Source organism: Humulus lupulus, chromosome 3 (genome assembly GCF_963169125.1).
Source record: "Humulus lupulus chromosome 3, drHumLupu1.1, whole genome shotgun sequence".
In the NCBI taxonomy this organism is placed as follows: domain Eukaryota; kingdom Viridiplantae; phylum Streptophyta; class Magnoliopsida; order Rosales; family Cannabaceae; genus Humulus; species Humulus lupulus.
Window position 1 is genome coordinate 41,253,725 of NC_084795.1, and position 10,148 is coordinate 41,263,872.

General features: G+C 36.8%; 1 long non-coding RNA gene across 1 annotated transcript; it reads right to left on the minus strand.

The window, feature by feature from the left end:
- Positions 1-8,655: 8,655 nt before the first annotated feature.
- On the minus strand, positions 8,656-9,274 carry LOC133821076 (uncharacterized). Its single transcript, XR_009887298.1, has 3 exons — positions 9,115-9,274; positions 8,929-9,039; positions 8,656-8,837 (listed from the first exon to the last, which is right to left on the minus strand). It is a non-coding gene; the product is annotated as an uncharacterized LOC133821076 (long non-coding RNA).
- Between the last annotated feature and the right edge of the window lie 874 nt (positions 9,275-10,148).

Sequence of the window (10,148 nt, forward strand, 5' to 3'; positions counted from 1 at the left end):
GTCTATTTCGAGCTTACACATAACGAGCCTAGATTTCGGGATCACAATCTCACGCTTGAAATCTGGGTGTAACATTTTGCCCCCTCAAAAGTTTTAGTTCGAATCGTATGAGAAGGAAACTTTTGAATTGCCCTTCTTGGAAACTGTACCATCAACTGTACTCGAGTGTGGACACACGTCAGCTAGGGATTGACTAATCAAGGTACTTGAGTGCCTTTGTATCATGCCCATGTCCATTCCCCTTCCATTTTTACATGACCGTCGGATGAGATATGAAATCTAGCTAATGGCTCAGATTAGCCTGACCTTTAGCATGCCTTGGGGCCTATAAATACAGTCCCATCGTCTTCCTCACTTTACTTTCTCACTTTGAGTTTTCAGAGAAAAAAGAAGAGAAACCACAACTGAAGGCTGCTCTGTTCTTGCATGTTTTCCAAACCACGAATACAGTCTTCCTCCAGTATATTCGACTCGGTGAGGTCCTCCCTGTTACCAAAACTTCAGTCGGCGATCTCTTTGTATCCACAAGCTTCATTGTGTAAGTATCTGTTCTTGATCCTATACACTTGTATTTATATTCTGCTTTAAACATTTCTATGTGTACATTTGTATTGTTGTGGTTCCGTAAGCACATTCACTAGTTTAGCACTAGAATGTTTTATCCATATTTTGCATAAAAGATGCAAATATATTTCTTCATTTGAATTTCGGTTGACATATCGTGTAGACCAAGAAAAGGGGTATGGAATTAGGGTTTTGAAATTGCACGTTTCCCAAAAATATCACCTTTTTGAGTAACCACCAACTTTTCCCTGAAAAATCCGGGATTCTAAAAAATAAATATGATTTTCCCCCCTTCGCCTCAAATACATGCTCGGGGCCCAAATCTTTCAATAGCTCAAGTTTCTTCCGAGCTTGATCTCGTTCTTTCGATTGAGCTTATTCCATGGTTTCGAGCATTCGAGCTCAAACCATCCTGATTTTTGTAATTAAATTCTTAATTTCTCATGCGCTTGGCCCTCAGCCTTTTCTTTCTTGCTAGATGTCGCAAAATTTGGAAAAACGGTGGGGGTCAGTACTCGTGATTCCTTATTCACCGAAAACTCCAAGCCTAGAGTCACCCTTCACTCGAAATCAGCGATTGATTCGTGAGCACGAAGTGAGGTGTGAGCAAGAGGATACTTGAGCTCACTTTCGACGCCAAATCGACGAGGTCAAAGAGAGAAAGGGGAAAAAACTTCGGGTTGCGATCTATCCAGACCCGGACCCCGAGCCCAAACCAATTCCTCTCGACCCTACTCTTAAAGTAATGACCGCATTCAAATCGGGCAATCTCAAATTCTCACTGATGGAAGAATCAGCAAGTCATCCATCCACCTCACAACCGACCACCATTCCCACCTTGAGGGGGAATTTTTCGAGGCCGAGCATTATTGGAGCTCGATTTCTTCATTGGGACACATAACCAACATCCTAGCTCGCCATGGCCTAGGAATATCAAGCTCGCTAAGGTGTTGAGCTTAAACCTCCAATGAACGAAGGTGCTATGCCTCGGGAGATGGCAACCCGATAATAAGCTGTACCTCGCAGCTTGGAGCCACGAGCATATGAAGGCAGGGTCCTTATTGCCCTTGAAGTCCTTTTTTAAGGAATTTCTGGATTTTGTTGGGCTTGCACCCTTCCAACTCCAGACCAACTCATACATGGTCCTGTTAGCCTTGAGGTTGCTATACCACGAACTGAAGTGGGAAGGGCCTTCGCCAAGAGAGATTCTGTATCTCTTTTGCCTGAAAAGCAACCCCTCCCGAGCTCGGGGAGGAGATGACTTCTACTACCTTTCGAGTTATCCCAGGGAGAAGAAGATCCTCAAGAATATGCCCAACCATCCTCCTAACTTCAAGCTGACATTCTTTTGGACGGACCGCCTGGCTTCCTCTAAATATTATTCGTTCAGACGAATCTGTAAGTATACAATCCTTTTTATTTTCATGATCGACTTTTGCTTAGGCTCGAACTATCTCATAATGTGTTCCATTCTTCAGCAAACTATCACCGTCCTACCCCTACGGACGCAATGAAGGATCGCAAAGAAAATTTGCTCCAGCTTCCATATGGCAGGCGCTCTCTATCTTATCTTCTTCAGGAAGATAAGCTTCAAGCCTGTGGTCTCCTGGAGAAGGACCAATCAAGAGATGACACTGCCTACAAGAAGTATACCAAGTGGGAGTTCATTCCTCTCCCAACTAACAGGCTTCCTCCAAGATGAAGCTCAAAGGCACGATCCCCAGCTCATTGTCGCAGGAGTCCATCCTCGGGGAACGATGCCAATGATGAGGCCTCGAGCTCGAGTGACAGAGGTAAGGTCATTCTTAGCTCAGTCTTATGGTCCCCTTCCCTTCTTAAGCATAAACCCGACACCTTGATCTTACTCCCGGATGAGAGGGATAACTTTTATGTATGGTCTTGGGTAGATGAGAGGGTCCATAGGTTTGATAGTTGGTTAGGAAGGTTCCAAACTATGTATAGCTTAAATGAAATTTTGGATGGGATAGTTGTTCTGTATGGGACCAATGATTATAGGGACCTTTCGAGGCTAACTTCCACATATAGGGAAGGGACTCCCCTAACCTCCTCTAAATATGGGGGGATTACATGGTCATCGAGCACAAGCTCGGGGGAGAGTTCTAGTTAGGTTCCTTGTCACTTGTCTTTCATTCCTTTAACTGTCTACTTTACACTGATTTTAACGTTTTGAGATCATTTTCTAATGTGATTTGATCATACAGGTACTATGGATTCAAACCTCAAGAATATACTCGCCAGTGGTGTGGGGGCTAAACAAAGCAAGCGCCCGAGAGCCTCGCAAAAGTCTGGTCGGCCTACTAAGGTCCCCAAAAGGACCGAGGTGACTCCTCCTCCCCTAGATCCTATTGTTCCGAGCCCAGTAGCGGTCCCCACTTCCCAGGTCGACATTCCTGCAGCAGATGTTCCTCCTTTGCCTCTAGCTATCCAGATCCTTCCATCGCTTGGCTCAGCTCCGAAGAAACCAGCGATCACTAAGGGGCGCCTGTTGTCGATTTCTACTCATTCCGATGAGTATGTCATCAACAATGCTTTTGGGACTCACGGAGCCACTCTTGGCTCAGGCGTCCTGTCTCGGGTAGGCCAAAGCTTCAACCGTCTTGGGGCTCCTCAGTGGCAGTTCTTTGTCAATGCTCGGGACTCCAATGTCCTTTATGACAAGAGTACCGAGCTCATTTCCTCGGTAACTTCTTTCGCTTCATTATTTGTTGTAATTTTGCTTAGAGTATGTTCTAACTTGATTTTTTTCTGTGTTAGGCTCTCGCTGCAGTTGGTCAACTAAATTATAAGCTGAACAACGAGGTTCACGCGAGCATGTCCTATGCTCAGGAGTCAAAGGATCTCCATCTTAAACTCGTTGACGAGTTCAAGGCTGCAAGAGCAAAGCCGGAGGCTGAGATTGAGAAGCTGAAAGCCGAGCTCAAAGAAAAGAGCTCCAGGGTTGAGGAGCTTGAGAAGCTGAATGCCAAGCTCGAGGAGGAGAAAAAGGCCACCTTCGAGATAAAAGAGGGTAAAAAGGCTCGTCTTCTCAAAGAGTTTAAGCAGAGGAAGGATCAGGAAGTTGACTTGGCCATGTACAGGATTTGGGCCAGCAATGCCGATCTTGACACGAGCTTTTTGGGCACCTTCGAGGATGAGTTTCTAGCCAAATGGCAAGCTCGGCTAGAGGTGGTGGAAGCTGCACAGGAGGACGCTGAGAAGGCTAAAGAAGATGCTGAGAAGGCTAAGGAGGATCCTCCTGCTTCCTAGTTCTTCAATCATGGGCTGCGTCCCTTTAAAAAATCTTGTAATAATTTAGAGCAATTATTTTTCATGCCCTCGGGGCAAAAACAATTTACAGCTCATAAAAGAGCTATTTACATTGGATATTTTTAATATCACGTTCGACTTTACTTTCATATTTTTGCTTTACATCTCTCAGATCAAAATATTTTAAGCAATTTATATTAGAGTTTTGCCTTTATGTCATTTTATTCATACAAACATATATTGGATTTAAGCTCGAGTTTCAATGCATTCATGCATAGTTTACTCGATATATCCATATTCGATCTCGTTATTTGTCAAGGTTGGATCTTACTTTAACCACCCACTCGGAAGTACTTTAGTGATATGTAAGCTAAGCAGTTTAGTTGTACCTTGCTTTTTGTAGTCACTTTTCTTCTTCCTCGTACAGTTCCTTGAGGTTATGAGGTTGAAAATTTTGTTGCAAAATACTCCAGCCTCGGTATCGACTTAGCTCGCAGTAGGTTAATCTTTTTCCCACTTGTGTCGATCAATTTTAGCTGGTTTGTTCCAAACCTATTTAGGTCGTATTTGGTTTGTAATCACTACAAGAAAAAGTGCTTTTAATAACACCGAAAATGTGTTATCAAAACATACCATAACACTTTTTGATGTGTTAAGACCGACTATGTTATCGTAGCTCAGGGTACTTTACATAACACTTTATCATTGTTATACAGATGTGTTATTATATTGTCAACGATAACACAATTTCTGTGTTATTTTAATAAATAGATAAGTGTTTGTTATTTATAGTCGATTATATAACACATTTCAATACTTATAAATTTGTGTTATACTACACTTTATCATTTTTTGTGTTATACTATACTATACTTTAGTATAACACATTTTTTGTGTTATACTACACTTTAGTATAACACATGTGTTATATTAGCTTAGAGAAACATAATCTTTTTTTACTTACACAAAACTAGGAAAACAAATATGAAAGTTGAAGCCAAATAAGGTAACATAAATAGATTTTTATTAGTTACTCAAATGTAATTACAATATTTAGTCTACTAGTCTAGGCTTAAGAAATCATATTACAACATAATTTATGCCCAATTCAGATTCCTTTATCACTAAATACAAAACAAGAAATGTATACAAAAATTAATGAAATACATTCTTCCATTCTAAAGGACTCAACTACAAATGTTGTCAAGAATTTCTCCAAAGAAATCATCTCAATATACCTGCACATGGTAAAAAAAAAAGTCCTTTTATTATTAAGAACACAAGACTTAAGCTAGTTTCCACCTGTAAGCATATAAAGTTTAAATTAAATTTGTAATAACTCCAAAACTTGACAAAACAGCAGGGTATAACAAGATGTACTACCATGCAAAACAACGACTGAAGCAACAAAACATGCAACTTAAAACAAGGCACCATCACACTGTACTACATGGTATCATCAGCATTCCTTTGTGATTAAATAATAGCATTTCATACTTCCAAACAGGGTCCCCTGTGTGATCGCTGCCATCACACACACATAAGAGTACTTAATAGAAAATGAATTGGATAAAATGATCTCTGTAAATGTACCAGAGATATTGGACTTTATTATTTATAGTTGAATAGTACAAAGATACAAAGAGAGGGAAAAATGAGCTGGAAACCAAAATATAATGGAAATCAAGAGTTCAACAAATTCAATAACAACCTCTAATCTTTTAAGAAATGCAGATATATATACAACAAAACAGTAATACAAAAACATATTCTTCAGATATAAATACCCAAAATAAGACACATCTCAAATATCACAACACCATTGAACAATAGATAAACATATTTAGAAAGCCAATGTTACACCAATACAGAAACATTTTGAGAAACCAAATCCTTTAAAAATAACATTTCAATATGAGAATATCAAAATACAACAAAGATAGGTTATAAGAAATGAAAAATCAAGCAATAAAACGTTTAATGGAGGACTCGTGATAAGTCAAACGAAAATCAAGACTCATTATATATATGTATGTATTCCATGCAAATTATTAGCCATATATTTGTTTATTTTATATTTATAAGAGCCAATTAACTTGAGTGGTGTGTTGTGTGACTCCAGGTTGATGGACCAGTTACTGTTGAACTGAGTGTAAACATGCACTGTGAGGCCTGTGTAGAGCAACTTAAGAGCAAGATACTCAAAATGAGAGGTAAAAAAAACAAAAGAGTCTTTCAACTGTTTGACATTAAGACTCATTAGAGAATTATTAAAGGGATTTTGGCTATATATCAGGTGGAGGGTCCTATCTAAAATAATTGACTATTGGGGGCTAATTTTTCTTGTTAATAATTGTGTCAAGTTGAAAATATATAGCTAAACTAAACTAAAGTATTGTCTTTAAAAAGATAAATCTTTTAAGCTAAAAGCCTAAGCTCAAACCAGAAGAAGCAGTAGCAGCAGAAGAAGCAAGTAAGGTCCAAGAGGGAAAGAATATTGATAATAATAATAATGAAAAGGAAGGAGAAAATAATGGTGATGAAGTGATGATGATCAACAATGGTTGTGGAAGTGTTGAAGAGGAAAATATGAAGAGAATGATTCACTATTATCAGCCTCTTTATGTTGGGCATCCTCGTAAATACCAAGCCCCTCAAACACAAATTATATATTAATTAAACAAAGAATGAATGCATATAACATAAAGTATACAATAATACAAAATCTGAGCCACATATTCAACAATCTCAAACATATTTATAGATTTGTATTGATTCTTATTCAATACAAAGCATTATAATTTCTCAAGAAAAATATTAAAACTTTGAAGTACATACGTCTATAACAATTAACAATTAAGTATAGAAGCGAGGATTGTGAGGCCTTGCAATATTCATAAAAGTGAGAAAGCTACAGTAGATTCATATACAAGTCCAAGAATCAATTATTAACACCTATTTTTTTTCTTCAGATTATTAACAACTCATAAATAGTAAAATATATTTTAAAACAACATCATGTTCAGACTCAACAAAAGGGAAACAGAAAGGAGCTTACATGTGTTAAACGTGAACGAGCACGACAATGGGGAAGCACACGCTGGGATTAAGGTAAGGTCGTGAGTGAGGGAAAGATGTGGTGACTTCGCGAGGGTGTGGCTGAGAGGTATAAAAAACACTATTTAGTGCTCCATCATTTATAAAAATAATACAAGGCATATAAAATATAAATAGCCATCAAAATTGGAATTGAAGTTCAACTCAAAACCCATTCATAAATGGTCTCCCTCTTAAACTTCAAGATCCAAACAAAGGGTAATTATTACAAATATTGGTACATTGAATTACATAAGTATATACATATGAATTGTAATAATGTGAGTTTGTTCAAGTTAGTTATCTATTGAAATAACAACAATTCTGTCTAAAAGAAGTTATCCCCTAACATTATTGGTAGCTTATTATTTGTTACAACGATAGTTTTCCTTCTTGTTTTAACCAACTATACTTTTAAACAATTCAATTTCCCTTATTTCAACAAATGTTTCAAAGACAATTTTAGATACCACAAAAACAAAATTAATCAAAAAAATTGGCCAGTAATGACAAATGAAGTATTCAAAAAATAAGACCAGCAGTTACAAGTATCCCCTGAGTAATTTGCAAAAATCGAGCAAATATAGAGGTAGATTTGAGTAATTCACAAATTGTACAAACCATAAAATCGCACCTTTATTCCCAATCCAACGCTGCCTTGTTTGGTTCCAAAGAAGAAGGCCTGCAAACAAGATCCCACTTAACATCTTTAACATGTTTCCACGCATAAAAAAACTCCCCAAAAGATCAAACCAAAGCAGTAACAAAAATATATTCAACACTATTTTTAAGAAAGTTGATCTCCACATAAATGCCTCAGTTTCCTAAAGCTGCTTGTCTTCTTTCTTGAATTTCTGCAAGAGTCCTAAAGAAATTTTAAAAACAGGTTTTGTGTAGAGAACCCAATAAATCAAAAACTCTTGTGACAATTATTAAGTATATGGAGATGGAGATTTTCAATATACATAGGGAAAATGCATTCGGAAAACCATATCTTCAAACAAATCTAGAATTTATTGCACCTATATCTAACAAACCAGCAGACCCCTATTGTTTCCAAGAAAGAAACACTAACTCCATGTTTCTAAAATGAAACAATATAAAGTGAGCACATTAGTCATTGTTTCCAAAAGATACTTATGTCATAATACATTTAAAATGAAAAAGCAATAATGGAAAATTAATTGTAACACTTTTTGAGTTCAAGATAAGCAAAAAAGAAAAATATGAACTGATTAGTGATTTTGATTAATCTAATATTTCTTATTTCATGTCTCAATACCTGCAACAACATTATTCTTATTTCAGAAATTCCAAGTAAAATATATCAGAGAGAGCATAGTTACCAATGTCTCTTTTATTCCACAGCTAAACTCTCAACAAAAATTTAAAAGAATAAATGACAAACACGAGATCACTTCACATGAGTATATGTAGAAAGCATAAGCTTAGATATGACAACGAACTATGACTTTAGATCATTAAGAAAACATGTAAACAAAACCAGAGAACTATATAAATGATATTAGAATGTCTAACTAGGAATGCATTGCAAGAGAAGGGAAGCTTATAGATTACCCCTAACAATGTGACCAAGATACAAGCTCCACTGCATCCTAATGGGTGTCCCAATGATATAGCCCCACCATGTACGTTAAGGCTTTCCTGAGATATTTGGAAATTGGAAGAGTAAAAAAATGTAGATAAGGAGAGTGCCAAAATGGAGCAAAGCTGAAATGCATTGTGGACAGATGAATGACTATACAAATTGCAGAAAATGGAAGAGTGATCACATTTAAAATAGCATACATTTCAGACTTAAGAGTAAATCAACTTGAAAGAAATTATCTAGTTTTCTCCAAACTCACAGGATTAAGACCAAGCATCTTTTGATTGGCTAGAGCTACAACCTAGAGAGAAGAAGGACAAATATAAATGAATGAAAAAAAATTTCTTACTAAATCAGGAACAGTATAGGGATTACAAGTACTAAAATCTTACAGAAAACGCTTCATTTATTTCATAGTAATCAATCTGAGAAGCATCTAAACCAGCATTTGAAATAGCTTTTGGTATCACAAGGGCTGGAGCAGTTGTAAAGAATTCAGGTGCCTGCGAAGATAATCTTCTTTGAGCTATGTTTCAGCAACAGTAAAATAGAACTAGGAAGCCAATTCATTGGAGTACCTGAGCTGCATCAGCATAGCCCTTAATCTTTGCAATTACTTGCAATCCAAGTTGAAGTGCCTTCTCTCCACTCACTAGGAGTTACCTCTTAATATTCTAAGCTCGGCTTTATTCTTTGCATCAATATCTCGATGGCTTTGCAATATCTTTGAAAGTGTTATGCTTCAAAAACAGGTCAGTAAATGCCACCCTCAAGCTCTTAACCTCTCTATCTAATTCACTTGGTGTCCTTTGCCTGCAAGATACTAGAAAATGGAGTAGGATCCACCAAAAACTGAGATAAGTCTACAGATCAGTGCTTGAAGTATCATACAAAAATAAAACTGTAAAACCCACATAGCTCTTACCATTTTCTGAAAAGTTTTTTCAAGACTACAGTATGTATTCCATCTTTTAGATACCACAAATTGTCAACAGCAGCAACTAAATTACTTAAGATGTTCTTAGTCTATTTAGAGGCTCTCTGTTGATCACCTTCCATCTGTTTAGGAAGGTCACATAAAGATGAACTTTCTGTTGAACTAGTTTCCGTAAGATGACTAAGAAAAGCCTCATGAAAAGTAGATTCAGATTCATCTGAAATATAATATAAAACTTCCTTATCAACAAACACTTAAAACACTATTTCCTTGATGTCACTTCCAGTTTGCAAGCATGGTTTATAGAGCCCTTATAGGTGCAAAACAATTAAACTTGTAACTAAACTATACTAAATTTCTATGACTAGAATGATAGTAAATGTAGAAGCAAATATTACATCCTTATGTTAATAAAACAGATCTAATGATCCATAGCACAAAAACCAATTGTTATCTTAAAAAATAAAAACCAATTGTTATCCACAACTTAAAATACAACAAAAAAATCTAATATTTTGTATCCATTCATGATAAGCACCCAATTAATGAATAAACTACATTTATACAAAGCAAAAAGAAAAAGGAAAAAGACTCACATCTGGAATGACAATCTGAGCATCAGAGTTCTCAATCAGTGGGGCATTAGATGAAAAGCTTCGATTTCCAGCGCTGGAA